Consider the following 19,033-nt stretch of genomic DNA (forward strand, 5'->3'; position numbering starts at 1 on the left):
AAGTTTTAAAATATGACAAATAAAATACATTGTAGTAGTGTGCAGCCACAAAAAGGGATGACATGCTGGTAGCATGTTATAATAGTTATACTAAGTGAATGAAGATAGTAACAAAAGTCACTTGATTTGTATGAAATGTGTGGGATTAGAAACATTTATAGGGACAGAAAGAAGATGATGGTTGCTGGGACCTTCCTAAGGCTGCAGCAGGAGGGAATACCTGATACTGGTATGAAATTGTCTTTAGGGATGATGGAACTAATTGATGGCGCTGTTACGCAAGACTGTCAATATGTTAATGAGTGCTGAGTTCTATGTGTTAACATGATCGATTTTACTTCATAGAAATTTTACCATAATTAAAAAGTTAAAAAACCAGGATGGTGCCAAGTTTGGCTGGTTAGCATTCACCCTACCTCTCAGGCAAGAAGGTTCACCTGTGTAGAGAAGAGTGATGATCTTTAGAAACACCAGGCCAAGCTCCATGTTTTCTGAGAAAAGACCTGAGACAGAGTGTGGTAGCCCATCTCTTCTCGCCTGTGGCTTTTCCATTTCTAGGGTCCTCTGCTTTGTGGGTCAGGAGAAACTTAACTGACCCACTGGAGCCAGGGACTTAACAGATACTTATGGCATTCGACAGATGGAGAGACTCAGTTTCCTAAACACCATGTTTTCTTAATCACAACCAGTGCAGATTCTCTGATAGGTGTTCAAATTCCCTATTCCTGGGGTCTTCATGTTTAGAGTGGGAAATTCTGGGAATCTGCTATACGCATTGTATGAATTTTCAAGCAACTTCGGTAATGACTCCTTTGCTGCCCTGGACTTCTGTTTGAAATGGGCCTAGGCCTCAGCCTAACTTTCTGTTTAACCTAACCTTGGACCTTGTTCCACTTAAATATGCACTTTGTGGGTTTTGTTCATCAAGGGATAAAAGGGAAACACATCAGTTGTGACTATTCCCGGCTCTCACAAGTGATTGGGGAGGATGGGCACCCTCACAAGAAAGGATGACCATTTGAGCCTAGCGCTATGAGGGAATCATGGAAACAAGACTGAGCTGTGTGGAAAGAAGACTAGAACTGTGGTTTCATTGGGTAAAAAGCAGTAATACCCTATGTGTTCATGAGAACGTTTATCATCTATATTTAATTGCTCTGTAGCACAAAATGATTATGTATGTTAGTAAATATGTTGTATTAATTTATTGTCACTTTAGATTTCCCCAATTAATCCCAGAGTCTAACACTGCCTTCATAATTCATTGCTCATGTAGCATGGTCATCCGTTTCCAACATAAAAATTAGTGGGCCTGTTCCTTGGGCTTTGGAGCTGGTGGTTCTGCGCCTTTCCTGTTGTGCCTGGAGAGGCAGGGCAGAGGTAGTTTGGTGGTTTCACAGTCCAAGGTTGAGTAAACAGATGTCCCGGAGTTGATTTTCCCCAGAATAATTGCATACAATGAGCACAAATGTTTAATTAATCAGGAATCTTGTGCTTATTATCTTTTCACTGGGCTTCCACTGATAATGACCCAGAGGAAAATTCTTTTCCTTTGTGTGAATGATATTTTATTTAAAGATTTTCATTTCATCATCTGATTCTCCCTATTCCCTGTATTCCTAGTAAGGGAGAGGAAAATACTGACCGTGCCAATACCTGGGACCTGTGGCTCACCAAAGGAAGGTGAGTCCACATTCACTCTGTGGAGGGCGGGGCCGGGCCAGTCTCAATCTAGTCAGGATCAAAACTGTGCTGAAGTCAGAGTGATTGAATATTTTATATTCACTTGATGCAAACTTTCCCTCCCCAAATCAAAGTTGGAAGGAAAGAAAGAGAGGTAGGAAAGCTTTGGCATACAAAAAGATGGAAAGGCCGTTGTCTATGAAATCAGGTTTGCATTTCAGGACTGAACAGGGTAGTCCAGGCTGATTCACTAATGAAGGTACTACTCCCCAAACCTGGTGTGGGCCACAAAAACATTAATCAGGACACTGTTGTGTTAAAGGGCTGAGTTTTCCAGTGGGTAATCATCAGGGAAACCAGTCAAGGGCAAACAAGGACGACGGCCCTGATTAATTAAACATCTGCACTGGGGCTAAAAGCAAGACTCACCTGGTTGGTTATACAAGAGCTATTGATATTAATGCCACACCTGAAATTGGGAAACAACGTTCACTAAAATCCATCTCTGTATGGAAATTCAGTGTTCAGGGCATATCAAGTTATGTCTTATGAATTATTTCAGCTGCTTCCAGTGTCACTAGGTGTCAGAGATTCTGGGCAGACAATGGTGTGCATAACTTATCTCTTCAAAGCTTTGAGCTAGCCTTGCAGCACGGGTCAAATGTGGCAGCAGAGAAAGGTGATTCTAGAAATCTAGGAAGGCATTCTTTGGAGGAGGCCCAGGCATGAGCAAAGGTAGGATTCCTGAGGTTATAAGAACCTCCCACCCCTGCCCACTGTTGGAGATAAAAATCCACAGTCCTCGTGCATGTTAGGAAAGGATTGCTCTATATTCTACAGCTCTCTTTCTCTCCATTCCTCTCTCTGTCTGTCTCTCTTTCTCTCTCTCTGTTTACAAATTTTGAGACAAGGCCAGGTGCTGGTGACTGTAATCGTAGCTACTAAGGAGACTGAGTTTTGAGGACTGTTGTTCAAAGCCAGCCCAGGCAGGAAAAGTCCATGAGACTCTAATCTCCAATAGTTACCCCAAAAGCCAGAAGTAGAGCTATGGCTCAAGAGGTAGACTGCTAGCCTTGAACAAAAGAAGCATCTAGGCCCTGAGTTGAATCCATAAGAATGGCAAAAAAAAAAAAAAAGAGAGACAAGGTCTTACTAAGTTGTCCAACTGGCTATGAACTTGTGATCCTCTTAGCTTCCCTTGAACCTGGAATTATGAAAAACCGGTTTGGAGTGACAGGCAGGTGGCTCCCACAACAGTGTTCCCAGAGACTGATATAGGGATGTAGAGATGGATGACAGGGTAGGAGAGAGAGCAATCAGAGGAGGGGCCTTAGACGGTTTCTGACAGTGGGGAACTGATGAGAGCAGATTCAGTTCAAAAGTATAGAGAGCATAAATGATGCCCAACGGAAAGCAATCCCACCATTAGAGTTATCAGAAAAAATTCATGATATTGTATTTATTAATACAAAAGTTGTTTGACATCCAAAAGTAGTGTTGTCTTATATTTTCATTCAGCAGACATTGTGTTACTGTCCCTCTGACAGATTTCTCCGCCCCTCTCAGATCTCACTGGCCAAAGCCTCAGTTGCTGTACTTGGAAGTTGCTGGATTTGAACCAGGGTATGTTTTGCATGGCGGCTTCCATCCAGACACATCATGGTGGAATGCTAGGCAGGGGATGCTGTTGATTTTGTTGATTTTGATGCTGTGATTTTTGGCTCCAAGGACTTCCAGAAGTTCTTGCTGAACTTGCCACTGCAGAGCTGAAATGTAGCTCAGTAGCAAAGCACTTACCTAGCAAGTGTAACATCGTGGGTTCGATCCCCAGTACCATACAAGAAAAAAAAAAGAACATTGCACTAGAGTCTAAGGCTGTTTCCCAATCCTCCTTTCTTCCCTCTTCCTTTTAATGGGGTTCAACCCACAGCTACTATCTGACAGCTTTCCCAGCCTCTCCTGGCTCCAGCCATTTTTGTCTTCCATTTGCCCTAGGAATACCTTGCATAGGGTAAATCTCTGTTAGTAGCTGTTTCTTGGAAAACCTGGACTAATTAACGTACTTGGTGTCCACAGGAGCTACCAGGAACGGAGTCAAGCTATAGAATAGTAACCAGAGAGAGTTACAAAGCAACAGGTAGCAAAAGGAGAGAAGACGATTTACAGGGGGCAATGTTTTCTAGTTTCTGTTAGTTTTACTTAATCCTTACTGAATAATGCATAACATATTTTTATTTTTAAGTTTATTTTTATTGTAAAGATGATGAACAGAGGGGTTACAGTAACGTAGGTCAGTAATGAGTATATTTCTTTTTGAACAGGATCATCTCTTCTTTCATCCTCTCCCAACCCCATAACACATTTCAAATGTCCATTTTCCATGTCCAGAAAAGTTCTGGTTTACATCATAGACATTCTCCAGGTACCTGTGATTCATTCTAGTGCTCACTTCTCATTGAAAAGCTTTGTTTTAAAGGGTCTGTAGCAGGGATGGTTGAGTAGACTTTTGTGCTACTAAGTTGGGAGTGATTTGGGGGGGGGCTGTGCTGAGAAGCGCTGTGTGGCTATGCTGGAATTGAGGAGCACAAGGACACAGGATGGCTTAGTATGTATGGTGCAATGTGTTAGGGAATGAGGGGCAATAGTGTGAATGCTGTGTGTTTCTTAGCTGTTCTCTCACTTATGAAGTCTTAAAAGAAAACAAAGGTTAATGTTATGATCTGGGAAAGAGCAGGTGGGCCAGAGATAGAATTGGCATAAACAGGGTCAGAAAGGAAAAGATAAGGAAGTAATGAGATTTTTAGAGTTAGAACTAAAAAGACTAGAGTCAAAATTAGTGCACAAGACAAAGGAGAGGAAAGACTCAGGTAAAATCCTGATGTTTCAGCTAAAAGGAGAGAGAAGATGTTCAGTTAGTCAAACAAACCATAAACTCCTTGCCAACTGGAAGTACACCTTAATCAGCTCATGTTGCTATAACAAAATACCATAGGCTAAATAATGTATATACAGCAAGACTTTCTCTCACGGTTTCAGAGCCTGGGAAGTCCAAGATCGCCAGTGTTGAAGGCCAGGCATCATTGGTGAGGGCCTGCTTTTATACAGAGAGATGCCATTTCTATGTCCTCATGTGGATGCAGATGAAAAGATCTCTCTGGAGCCTCTTTTTTTTGTTTTTTAATAAAATGTATCTTTCTGGCATAACTTCCCTTCACCAGGGCACAGCCCTCCAGACATAAACACTTTCCAAAGGCTCCATCTGTGATCCCATTGGTGGTAATGGGTTTCAGGCAGGGGGCAGGGAGGGGGCGAGGAGGGAACAAACATCCAGACCATAGCAGATTGGTAATTTGAGTTACTTCCCGTATACCTAACAGCAGCCGCAGTCAGCAGCAGCAAGACTTCCTATGGCCATTATTTTTATACAACTATTTTTGTGTGAATGGAATATTTAGATGAATAGATCAATGCCTAGATTTATATTTAGTGATAAACATGTTTGTCCATTATCTGTACAAAAAATGGATACAGCAGTTTCATTTCTTCTGCAACACTGCAAAATTTTCAATATATAGTCTACTGTAAATGTGACTGTAGATGGGTATTGTTCAATTTATCTTTACTGGAAAATGTGTTGATTTAAGCGGGTGTAGATTCAGAATGGGAGCAGCACTCGTGGTTTGCATGGTGTGTGAAGAACAACAGAACATCTGTCTGGCCTGCCTCATAAGAGGAGGCTCCACGCTTGGCCGGGCATGCACCCGCAGACAGGGTAGAGGGTGACAGAGGCTATGAGCTGGTCACCACAGGATTCAGAGGACCTGACTCACTTCCCTTCCTGAGCTGTGGGCCATGGGTTGTGGTGTGCCTTACCACACTGGTGAAGAGCTGGCCTCTCCTCCCCTCTTCTCTCCATGTGATCTCTGCCCAAGGTGCCACTCCTGGCTTTCCATCTGGGGCACATATTTTTCAAGAGGGTGGAGAGAAAATCAACATGAAGATTAATGAGCTTCAAAGCAGGGAGAGAATGAAAATACTAAAACTCTGCCTCAGATGCAACTTTCTAGGTCTCAAAAGTGCACTGGAGACAAAGAACCAAATGTACTTGTGAAGGCAGAGCCTTGGGTTTAAGAGCTCCTGTAGAGAGCTCACCTCGAAGCAACATGTCCATTAAATTAAAATTAAAATTTGCCCACACTTTTATCTTTTTGTGTGTGTGTGGGTCATGGGGTTTGAACTTGGCCTGGGCACCATCCCTGAGCTATTCAGCTCATGGTTACTGCTCTACCGTTGAGCCAAGCCTCATTTCTTGTTTTCTAGGGTTAATTGGAGATAAGAGTTTCAGATTCTTTTGTTCCCAGGCTGGCTTTGAACCTTGATCCTCAGATCTCAGGCTCCTGAGTAGCTAGGATTACAGGCGTGAGCAACCACACCCGGCTTACATTTTTATCTTTCTTAACAATGGTGGGTGGCTTTAAAGTAAAGTTTGTGTTTAAGAGCACTTATTGGAAAAGCAAGTTCTCCAGGCTTCATTTTCAAAATTAATTTCCCAACTGGTATGTAACCATATATATGGACATTCTATTGGATAACAAGCTACCCCTGAATACTGTAAAAGAAAATTATTAATTTAATTTTAAGTAACATGGGAAATCTCAAGTGAAAAGTAAATTCAATATTTCACACCAGGAGAAAATGTGTCTTTAAAAAATATTCAACTTAAAAATATTCATCTTAGAATGATTGTTGTCCTTAATGTACTATGTTGTCTCTCATCTCCTTTGCTGTCCCTTGGTTATCTCATATTGTTATAGTATCTCACTTTGTTATCTGATATATTGAATTTATTTGTATTTGGATATTTGAAATTTAATAGGGAAGGGGGGAAAACCAAGACGGTGGGGAGTGTGTGGGAGGGGAGGGAAATGGGTAGCAAGACATGTGAAAGGGTATCAATGTATGTGAATTAATGCACCTTCTATCTGCAAATATCATGTAACCCTTTTACTAATTACAATAAAAAATATTCATCTTAAATCTAATCATAGGCATTGGGTTATCTATAGATTGACCAACAGGCCTAGTCTTAATTCTGCATGTCAGGAACAACTTGTCCTAATTATGCCCCCAGTGTTTAGCATGATAACTGAATGACAGCACTGTGATTTCACTCTGAAAAAACCCATTGCCAGAGATCTGCTTTCTTGAGTAGATCTACTCAGGGCTTCAAGTTAATCAGAGGGATGAATTCTTTATAGGCCTTCATGGCCAACCCAGAGAATGTATTTTCTAGCTGTAAGGAAGATAACCTGAATTCTACTATGTAACCACTTGGTGAGGGATTTGTAGGAGTGCAGACTCTTGAGCAGGTTTGGAAGCCCTATTGGGTGCAACAGGTTGAGTTGGAAGTAGTATGCACTATGGCCACATTCTGTGGCTGGGATTTGATGAAGATGTGGTGGCTCGTGGCACTCAGCTGTATAGACAGCCCGCTGAGAAGAGCAGGGACTGCGTTTCCCCTCATAGTTTACCATTGCTTACTCTCCAGCAGGAGAAACAAGGCCAGTGCCACTCAGACAACAAAATGGCGCCAAATGGGCCCCCAGAGAAGCATTTTCAAAGGCCTATTTGTCTAGGAATGCATCAGTGCCGGGGAAGGGAATGTGAGAAATGGCATGCATGGATGGGCTTTCAATTCACCCAAGTCCAAACCTCATTTTCTCTCTGGGAGAGAGAAAGGTGGCAGGAGAGGACGCCAAGCAGGCAAGATGCTGCCAACATTCAAGTGGGAAGGGCCCTCCTCTGGAATGAGCATGTTGGCAGGGGATTGAGGCAGAGGAATGGATTTTGGAAATGTTGTGGTGAATGTGACACCAAGATTTATTTTAAAATGAAAGATTTATGAAAACAGCCTGGTACCAGAAGAATGAAAAGAGATTTGAGAGTTGAAATCAATGATGGTTTGCAAGCAAGCTTGGATCTTGTGGGCCACAAGAGAGCCATGTAGAGGACCAGCAGGAAGAAGAGGGCTGTGTGCCCTTGGTGTAAGGCCAACAAGAAAGTTCCAGAGGGAATGCAGTAGAGGAACACAAATTGAAAGTCTGGGGGCCTGGCTTCCACATTAGTTCCTAGACCTGGGAATTGTTTTCCTCCTTTGTTCAAGGAAGGAGTGAGTGAGACACATTGTTACAGGCAGAGGAAGTCCATACAGGCTCCAAGAAGCAAACAGAGTTTAATGTCTAGGCAGCGAATGGCTTCTGGAACCCAAGAAGGGGATGTGAGTCAGTTTAGCTGTAGAGATTTGGGAAAACAGGGACAGATGCTCAGGCTTGTTAGAGCCAGGATTCCAGGTTTAACGGCCTTCAAAATTTTCTAATCCTAGTCCTGGCCCCAACCCATATTCTCTGAAGGACAATTCCAGCTGGTCTCCTGTGGGTCACGTTCCCAGCTGCTGACCAGAGGAGGGCACCCAAACCCTGAGCAATGCAAGAGAGGTTCCTCAGAAGAACATTTGAGGTCCTGTTGCCAGAGAAAGAGGGAACTGGAGCTGCTCTGGCAGGAATGTCAGAGTCCACTGTACAGAATTAGGACAATAATTTTCATCAGGCCTTTTCTCAGGTATCATGGAACCATGGGAAGGAAGAGTTTAGGTGTCTGATACTGCTGCTTTATATGGGGTACCACATTTATTTCACACAACCCCAAGGAGAAGCTGAGGACATTATCTGCATTCTCAAACATTCTGGGCTATTATCCAGTTATATCCTCCCAGCCCCAGTCAGTATGCATCCTGTTCATCTGTGGTGCCTGCTCAGGGAGCTCAAGGGAAGATTGGAATGCAATGATATTTCCCAGCCTGAATTTGAATGTTTGATACTTGCACAATAGAATTTCCCCCCACCTAACTAAGCATTTTAGTATAAATTGGAAGTAGGAGTATCCCTTCAATATCATAAATATTTTCAGTAATGCTGCAAGAGGGCACATGGGCCACCCACCCAGAAGCAAGGTTGCAGCAAGAATCACCTAGGGAGAGAAAGGTGCTCTATGCTAACAGGTACTTGTTTCAGTCACCTACTTTGGACCCCTGTAGAGTGTCTCATTCTTCCGTGGGGGCATCAGTTATTCTGTTACTGCGTTTGCAGTGGTGTTCAGTCCCTGAGCCCCTCTTATGATGAGACTCCAAGATGTAGCAGTTCGAAGAGGGAGGCTACCAAATTTGACACACATTTGACACACACATTTGACACATTCCACACATTCTTGTGCTTGAATAACACCACCTGGAGCTGGGAAATGATGTTTTGCATGGGATGGTAAGCACCCCCGCCTTTAACTTCGTGGTGGGAAGGGCGGTCTTACACATTTTTTTCCACAGTAATTTGATTTCATCTGAGAACAACTGCAGGAGCTATTGTGGGGAATGCAGCCCCAGGGTTCACTGTTGAGGTCACTTTGGGTATTAGATGTTCCAGGACTGGGAGATCTGTGAGTCCTCCTGCATGCATTAGGGAGGCCTCCTGGTATGACAGGCCCAACAGAATGTGGGCTGGGGTAGAATACTCAACACTTTGCTGACCCAAGGGGGTCAAACAACCCCAAACATTGCCTAAAAAGCTTCCTTGAATCTCAAGTTGGTGCTATAATTCATCTTTATCTTGTTGAGCATTTTATTCTTCAGAATTTTTGCATATGGAGTCTTTCCTTGTGTGTTCAAGTTCAGTAGAGTGTGGAGATTAGTGTAACCTCCTAGTTCTTCACACCAACTTCAATAAATATACACCGTGGTAAGCATAATATACTTTATAAGCAAGCCTAATAATAAGTCTACTGGCCTCTATTATGCAACTACAAAATGACTTAAGACCTCTCATAAAGAAAAATTTGGAGACTGCATGAGAAGGCATTATAATCTGAATGGAATATACTCTCTTAGAATAAAGAAATGGAAGGTAAGGTAGCATTTGAACTACTCCCTTGGTTCCCAAATTTTGACCTCAGTTTTTAGCTAATCTAATCTCTAAACATTTGGAGAAAGATCCTTTAACTTAGATCTTAAACACAAACCAACAAAAAAACATTAAGAATCTACACGGTGACTTGAACTTCGTATGTTTTAATACACAATTCATATGGGCATTAATATGTGCCCATGGGATGTGCTCTATTTAATGTAATAACCAAGTTCCTAGATGACCCCTGGTCAATCCTGGACCTCCAGAGTATTTGTGGAGCTGAGTGCCAGTGGCTCATTCCTGTAATCAATCCTAACTACTCAGGAGGCTGAGATCTGAGGATTGCAGTTCAGAGCCAGCCCAGACACGAAAGTCCATGAGACTCTTATCTCCAGTTAACCACCAGAAAACCAGAAGTGGTGCTGTGTCTCAGTGGTAGAGTGCTAGCCTTGAGCAGAAGAGCTTAGGGAAAGCGCCCAGGCCCAGAGTTCAAGCCCCACAACAGCCAAAAAAAAAGAGTATTCGTGAGGTTTTGAACCCTTATGATAACTACTGAAAGTGGGTACTTTTGCTCCAGCATTCCTTGATGCCGGTCTGCTTCAGGTTTCTTATTTCTCTGGAAAAGTTTTCTTTCTTTTGGCAAGGCTATGCAGCTTTCCGTCTCACTTTGAACACTTTCTGCCTGCTGCCTGTGTGCTGCATTCCTCCTATTGTAGGCTGGAGGAAGTATGCGATATTTTTTCAACAAATATTTATTCAATATCTACTTTGTCAGTCACTGGGCTTAGGTGTTACGTGGAGGAATAACTTCCAAATTTTATCAAAGTTGAAAATAAATTCTAGCACTCTACATAAACATGCTTACCTGATCTTTCCTGTGAGATACAATCAACATGCTTCCTAGTTATAGAGCTGACGTTTACCTTTAGTGATTCTTATGCCCACAGTGGGGAATACACAGTGACTGAGAACGAAGAAGTGAAGGAAAGAAGTTTCTGGTTGCAGAGGTTCTGTGTCCTCTAGTGATTTTTTTTCCCCATCCTTCAGTCCATCTTGCTATTTTTCTCTACAAAACAAAAGGACTTTATTAAATACAGTGAGACTTGGTCTAGGGATAGCTGCACTGGACATAGATGTTTGATCCAAGGTGACCCAATTTAGTTTAGAAACCCAGAAAGGATGTTAGTTGTCTTGAGCACTTTGATTGGAAAGGCAATTGGTTGTAAATGCTGAAACCTACATGTTGTAGCCTCTATGATGGGCTATAGGCAGACCAATAAAGCCATCAACACAGAGAAAGATAGACAGATAGATAGGAGGGTGGGAGAGGGAGGAGAAATTTGTTTTTCTTACTATTTTGTGCACAAAAATATATCTCTGAACTCAGCTGGAGCCTACTACCTTACTTACATCTTGGGTTTGAGTTTATGCTATATGTATGCCTCAGAAATAGCTAAGATGAAATGAAATGTGATTCTAGGCCACATCTGTATACATACCTAGAATCCCAGCTATTACAGAGACAGAGGTAGGAGAACTGTGGTTCAAGGCGAGCCCAGGCAAAAGTGTGAGATCCTATATGAAAAGCAAAACAAAAAGTGATCAGGGCCCTACTACTACTAGTAGAATGCTGGCCTTGCTGGCCTAGGGTGGCCTTTAGTTTAATTCTCCATACTGAAGGGCAAAAGGAGGGAAACGTGATTCTAGGCTATGATGTCATGAAAACACAAACTAAACACAAAACTTACTAGGATGTTATACCTTCAAAACAGATCAACAAGATCCCCTTAAATCCCTGTGAGGATGAGCTCACCTTCAAAATCACTCAGTACATTAGCAGACATTCCCCCGTGAGAATCAACAGACAGGAGACACTAGGATCACTTCTGGAGAATGTCACATGAGGGGCTGCAATGGAGACTGGAAGAGTTTAAGATGATCACCTGCACAAGATAGCGAAACTTGTAATGGTTATCATAAACAAATAGGGTACCATGTAAAATGAGAATACACAATAGAAAAAGAGATAAAACTGGAAATAGTGCCACTACCTCAGCTTCAATGGATTAGACATGGCTAAAAGAAAGAAGTATTCATCAGGAATGGATCTAATTCTAGAATATATTACAGAAACATAAACCTAGGAGAGAGTGACTAAAGATACAGAAGATCGAATGAGAGTTTCAGAAGAGAATAAAGAAGAACTATTCAAAGAGAAAAAAGCAGTTTTTTTAGAACTATAAAAGGATAAATATGTGATTCCGAAAACACAGCAAGCCATGAGCTGAATAAATAAGTTGAATCTAAACCTGAGTTTCACTGTAATAGAACTGGAAAGCCATAAAGTTAAAAACTAAAATCACACAGAAAATTTACTCTGTAAAAAATATGATTAGACAGGCATCAGACGTCTCAAAAGCAGAAAAAAAGAAAAAATAGAAGAAGTTATCCAAAGTTCAATAAGATGATGTACCCAAAAATCTAAGAGGTAATAACAATCAACATGCATTTCCGGCTAAACTTAAGTATTGCTCAGCAATGGAGTTAAAACTCAGTGATTCAACCCTTTCCTCCCCTCCCTTCTTCGGCCTTCCCCTCCCCTCCATTCCCACTTATCTTTTTCTTTATCTGTTTTTTTTTTCATTTTCTCTCATTTCCTTTCTTTCCTTCTTTTTTTTCTTTACATCACAAAAAGTTTCTTCTCATGAAGGAACTACTGACAGATTTATTTCAAGTAGAAGTAAAATCAATCAAAAAGTTACAAGAAGTAAAATGTAAACAAATATTATCTACAGAAAATAACAATATTGACAAAATCTAAGGGTATAAAATGGTGGAAAATTTTTGTACAGCTGCTTAAAGGTAAATTTTTAAAAGTGCAAATGGATAGCCATCAGATGTCAGAAGCTCTGTGGTTGAAGTTTTGATGATTAGTAGGTAAGTAGAAATCACTTACTCTGCATGTGCGTTAAAAGTGTAAGTTTGCCCTTTTAACCCTGCCTTAACAGGGGGCCAGGGTTTCTTTCACTCTTTCTCTTCCTGGACACAACTGCAGCCATGGATTTCGGAGACGTCAAGAGCCCCCAGGCCTCCAGGTGCTCAGTGACTACCTGGCTACATGGAGGGGTGTGTGCTCTCGCAAGCAGATGAGGTAGGACTCGAAGCGGTCTCTGGCCTGCTGCCTGCCAACTTGTGTCTGCCCTATGTTGGTAAAATCATACCAAATCCTATGAAAAGGAAAAGGGCAGCCTGCCAGGAGTGAAGAAATCTTTGGGCAAGTATGGCCCTGCCATTGTGGAAGACACCAGTGGAAGTGGAGCTGTGGAGCGTAAAGACCATGATGACATAGACCTGTGGGTCTTAGGAGGAGGAGGAAAGTGAAGAAGCAAAGAAGCTACAGGAAGAATGTCTAGCACTGTATGAGTCAAAGGAAGCGTAAAAAAACATGCGCTTGTTGCCAAGTCTTCCATTTTACTAGATGTGAAACCCTGGATGAGACAGATGTGGCAAAATTAGAGGAGTGCATCTGAAGCATTCAAGCAGACGGCTTGGTCTGGAGGTCATCTAAACTGGTTCCAGTGGGATGTGGAATCAAGCTTCAAATGCAATGTGTAGTGGAAGACGATAGAGTAGGAGCAGACATGCTGGAGGACTGTGTGCAGTCCATGGATGTGACGGTTTAAACAGAATCTCAAATCTCCCCCAGATAATTGCATTGAAACAAAAGTTTGAAAGATTAAAGAAAATGTAAGTTTATTTGAAAACAGCTTGAGAGAGAAGTTAATGAGATTCTATTAAACAAATAGGCTGGAAGGATAGCACATGTCTATAATTCCATCTACATAGTGACATTAGTAGGAGGTTTGTGGTTCAAAACCAGTTGGAGTATAAGTGCAAGACCTTAGCTAAAAAAAATAAATCAAGCAAAAAGGGCTGGAGGTATGGCTCGAAGGAAAGAGCATCTGCCTGGAAACCTGATGCTCTAAAGTTTTAATCCTAATGTCATAAAAAATAAAGATAGCAGGGTGCTGGTGGCTTATATTTGTACCTCTAACTACTCAGAAGCCTGAGATCTGAGGATAGTGTCTTGAAGCCAAATTAGGCAAGAACGTTTGTTGAGACTCTTATTTCCAATGAGTTCCTAAAAAGCTACAAGTGGAACTGTGGCTTAAGTGGTAGAGTGTTAGCCTTGTGAACAAAATCTCAGAAACAGTGCCCAGTCCTTGAACCCTCAGATCTGGCACACAAAACAAAAAACATAAGAATAGGACCGGGAGTTTAGCCTAGTGGTAGAGTGCATGCCTAGCTTTCATGAAGACCCGGGTTCAATTCCTTAGTACCACATACATAGAAAAAAAGCCAGAAATGGTGCTGTGGCTCAAATGGTAGAGCTCTAGCCTTGAGAAAGCCCAAGGACAGTGCCCAGGCCCTGAGCTCAAGGCCTAGGACTGACAATAAACCTAAGAATAATGTCTAAAAAAGTTTGTGTATATACAAATGTACAAATGATATATTAATTACCAAATCAGTGGAACAGGTAAAGAAAACTGAGTCACTTAAAATGTAAGGGGAGAGAAAAGAATAAAAGCAGTAGAATGAAGGAAAACCTATCATATTTCTAAAAAGGCTAACTACAGTTACATTTATACCAAATGTAGAGCACACTTCATAATTCTGAATAGATTATTACTATTCTTAAAGAACAAGATAATACATATATAATATAGCCTCAAATGAAAAGACAAAATTTAAATTCCCAGGAATAGTTGTGAAATGACCATCATAACAGGATATATCATAATACCTTTGTCTCATGGGCGAAACAGATTTGAAACCTTAGTGAGGAAAATAATTTGAATTAGTCATTTCTGGTAAAATAATGACAATTGTCCAAATATCAATTCTAGTTTGAATGGTGAGGGTTGGGGGGGTGGTCCTTCATCTGAAATTCATTTGTGAAGGCAAACTTGCATGGGTCACTCTTCATGGGAAGGAGGGAACTGGATTCTCTGACCTTCACTCTCACCTGTGTAGGACTCAGGGCGAGGAGGGTGATTGGGTTGTGGAAAGACTGCTGACTCTTATGTAGCTCAGCTGTGATTTCTTCCCCCCTCCTCTGCTTTTAAAATTAATGCAAGCTAGTATGGCCTCAAACTCCTTGCACACAGCTGAGACAGCATAAAGTCACATGTATTAGTTAGGACACAGGCCTACTGTCACAAAGACACTGAAGATACAGTGGCTCAGAAGAGCTTGCTCTCTTCAAATAGCAAACATGGGTCACAGGTCCCCAGGAACAAGCAGGTAGGTGGCGCTGTTCCACAAAGCCAACCAATTTTTTTGATTTTGTTGCTCAGTTATCTAACCCCCTCCATCCTCAAGGTTGTTCTCCACACAATCTCCACATTTGTATTCCAGATTAGGGAAGGGCTACTTTTAAATGATGTGACCCAGTATTTGCACACATTGCTTTTACTAATGACCTTCTTGGAAATTAGTCACTTGACTACTCAGAACAGCTTGAGAATCTGGAAACTATCCCCTCCTTGAGGGCAGCCGTCTTCCTTGCTCCTGTGATGGGATGGGATGGGATGGAATGTGTGTGTTATATGAATGAGTGTGTGTTCATTCTATTGCCAGAATAAAGGTGATCAGACTATGTGACAGAAGAAAATAAGCAATATCTGTCATACTATAAATTTTCCCTCCTTTCTCCCTCCCTCCCTTCCACCTTTCCTGGTCTCTCTCTCTCTTTCTGTCTTTCTCTTCCAGTAAAAGTGTATTTCCAACACGCACAGCCTACTTATTACATGGCAGGGACACCAAAACCTCTCAGTTTGCCATCTAGAAAATGGTATCTCACAGAGTTAGTATTAATAGTAGGAAAGATCATGAAAGTAAAAATGAGGGCTGGCTGAGTTCTCTGCACCCGCTCTGGAGCCCCTTCTCTGCCTGGCACAGAGGCATGCTCCACACTGCAGAATCACAGGTACTGTGCTGGGGGTGGCCCACAGATGGCCTGATTCAACCTCTGCCTGCTGTTACTGGAGCCCCTCTTTCTTCTCCTGGTGCCCCCCTTCTAAACTCTCCAGTGGAAGGATTCTGCAGGTTGATGGACTGTCACCTGGAAGGTAGAGGCAGTCCCCAAATCCCTGTGTTCTCCTGGATAGGATTAATGAGGCGCTCAGAGTTGTCTCTGAGTGGGAGCTTATCTTAGTGCCTGCTCTGGCCAGTGCTGAGAGAGGGAGAGCCAGGCGGCTGCAAAACTTTGGTCAGGCTGCCCTGTGTGTGACCTGTCAGGGCTGCTTTGTGGTTGTTTGTGCCCAGTTCTGCAGGTCACACAGTGCGCTCCTTTCAGGAATCTGATTGTTTGCAGTTGTAAAGTGCAGGAGCTTGGATCTGTCCGAGCAGAGGGTTAAATCATAGAGTGTTTTACAAGAGCAGCTATAGGGAATGCCTTGTTTTCTCCTTATATGGCTATTTTTCTCAGTCTAGAATCCCAGAGTGTATTTTACGTGGTTGAAATACACAAATGGAGTCACAGTCTTAGCCAAATATGCTATGTGGCTTTAAAATTAACAAGCCTCTCTCTGAGTCTGTCCCCCAAACACACATTCACACGCACGGTTACTGTTGTGATTGTGGAAAGATACTCCTTCCTTTTTAGCCAAAAATATGTGATGGGGATAGATTTGAACAATTCCATTGCCTTATGCATGAGATCTACTTTTTGTGTGTGAAAACAGTCATTTGCAAGTATGTGAGTAAAATCAAAGCATCAGGTTCTTCCATGAGTGAGTATTATATGTGTAGCATTAAAATATGACAGGGAATGATGTCTCCTGATCACTCAAGATGACACCAGGAGCAGCACATTTTGAGTAAGAGCCGGGCTTGCCATAGCCCCTAAGAGGAAGGAGAACTCTTCTGAGTTCTGATTCGGGACAGATTTCACAGCAATAGCTACATTTGTTCAGCTGGGTTAATGGGAACCAAGAAGAAATTCTGTGTATGTGGGAAAGGCTGAGGAAGCAAGCAAAGGGAAGAAAATGAGTGAAGAAGATTTTAGAAGATAGCAAATAATCCAGAGGTTTAGAACAAATGGTGGAAGGAAAGGAGCTTGAAAATTTAAACTGAGGCTAGGAGTCAATGGACACATTAGGCTAAGGAACTGGATGGACTCTTATCGACTTAAGGTAGAAAACTTGGGTTTGTATTAAACATGACGTTTGGCTGTTAAAACCACATGTCCTTACGGAAGCATCCCTATTAGTGATTCACAAATGACTTCAGGTTTTGCAGGGAAAACTTGATGGACCACTTTTTTTTCTTTGGGGACAGAAGAGGAAATTCTCAGGGGAAATCCATTTCAGATCCAGGAAAGTTCCACTTTGAGCATCTTGGATGAAAAAGTGCATTTCAGGGTCATTTTGGAGATGACTCTGGCATGGAAACCATGTCCTACCTTCTGGATCTCATTTGCTCTTCAAGAAATCCCATTTTCCTTTAGTGATAGAGCTGGATTTATTGTGCTTACTTTAATTGTGAAGAAGTTGTAAACACTTTTTAATGATTGTCCCAGACCCTCTCAGCTAACTTGTAATGGAGCCAGACTCTTTGGAGACTGGAGGGACCCAGGTATTATTTTTGGGAAAGTAAGCTGGCAATGGGCAGTGAATTAGAGGCACAGATCAATACCATACTGGACCAGAGAGTCTGTCATACCCAGGCAAGGGTGAGTTGGTCATAAGATGGCTGGCAATGAGGCAAGAAAGAGAAACACTTCATGCAGATGATTCTGGCTCAGAGAAGAAGCTCCCATAACCTGAAAACAACCCCATAGGGTAGCTGACCGAGAGGGCTTCTTAGGATCAGCCTAATCAACAAACCTGAAGGGTGGAAAGTCCTTGGCTATGCAGGAGCCTTGAGCTGAACCTCAGCTTCTTTCTGCACAAAGTAAAGTGAACTATGGTTCCAGAAGATGAGGTGTTAAGGGGATTAAGTGAGAAGACCAGGAGAAACATTTAGCTCAGCTCTTGAGACATATTTGAGTTCAATACAGAGTTTTTGAATAAGTGTTATTGGCGGCTGGCAGGCAGGTGAACCAGCAATGGCAATACCTGCAGTTTCTCTAGGTGAAGATGATGATGAGTTCTGTATCTCAGAACAAAAGAGAGGCTTCAAGGGAATATGTCTTGGAAAAGAATGTTCTTCCTGTTACAATTTTGAATAATTTATTGAAGGAAACCAGGGAGAACATATGAACACACACAAACCGAGTTAACTGAATAGCTTCTTGCTAAGGGTGTGTGTGCTACAGGCGAGCAAAGTAGACCATAAGAAGGGCACTGGCAGTGTCTTTGTGTGATCACCTGATGCTGCTGTTTCTTCCTTTGAAAACCTCCTACAATATGCAAGAGGGCACTAGGCTTGCCTGCTTGTTAAGCCAGGGAAGTGTCAAGAGTTCAGGTCATCTGTGACACAAGAGCAGTTTTGGAACAGATGAGCCATGAGGTTGGGAGAAAACTCAAGATATTTGTGGGTGCTATATTTACCAAGAAAATACATATTAATTGCAAATGTTTAAAATGAAATCCATTGTGAATCACAACTCATTTTTGCATCTGAAGAGCAAAATCATTACTATGTATTTCCATTTTATTTTGAATGCCATCTATGCATCCTTATGTTTTTATATCTTGGATAATTCTGTTGTTCATTTATTGGGACCATATGATGTATACTGGGGTGCTACATTACCAGCATTTTTTAGGAGGTTGCAGTGTATATTGGTTTTACAAAACCACAGAATCACGATGATGCATGAATCCTGAGGTGTATAGTATCAGGCTAGTTATGAAAATGATAGAAGATTTAATAAGTTTCCTTTTTATTGTCCTATTTGCCTTAGTTCTTTTTTTTTTCCTTGTCAGTCTTGGGGCTTGAACTCAGAGCCTGGGCACTGTCCTTGAGCTTTCTCAAGACTAGCACTCTACCACTTAAGCCACAGCACCAGTTCCAGCTTTTTCTATGTATGTGGTGCCAAGGAATTGAATCCAGGGCTTTGTGCATGCTAGGCAAGCACTCTACCACTAGGCCACACTTCCAGTCTCAGTTCTTCTAAAATCACATTCTTGCTGATTTTCTTCCTCCACAGTTTACAAACTGTACTTCTAATAAACAGAATCTGATGTCAGAAATCTCCATTATAAAATTTGTATTGCATGTGTGGGGATGATAACTGTGATTTGAACTTAGGATTTCATTCCTATTCATCCACACTCTTTTACTTGACCCATGACCCTAAGCCCCTTTATGAGCTGGCTCTTTTCCAGATAGGACATCAATTTATTCTTGAGCCAGCCTATACTTCCACTCTTCCATATGTGTTTCTG

At 41.9% G+C, this 19,033-nt stretch overlaps 1 pseudogene; it reads left to right on the forward strand.

Moving 5' to 3' along the window:
* The first annotated feature begins 7,096 nt into the window (after positions 1–7,096).
* On the forward strand, positions 7,097–13,321 carry LOC150065431 (elongation factor 1-beta-like; annotated as a pseudogene).
* The last annotated feature ends 5,712 nt before the right edge of the window (positions 13,322–19,033 follow it).

Source organism: Megascapheus bottae, chromosome 3 (assembly GCF_031878675.1).
Source record: "Megascapheus bottae isolate mThoBot1 chromosome 3, mThoBot2.hap1, whole genome shotgun sequence".
NCBI classification, from domain to species: Eukaryota; Metazoa; Chordata; class Mammalia; order Rodentia; family Geomyidae; genus Megascapheus; species Megascapheus bottae.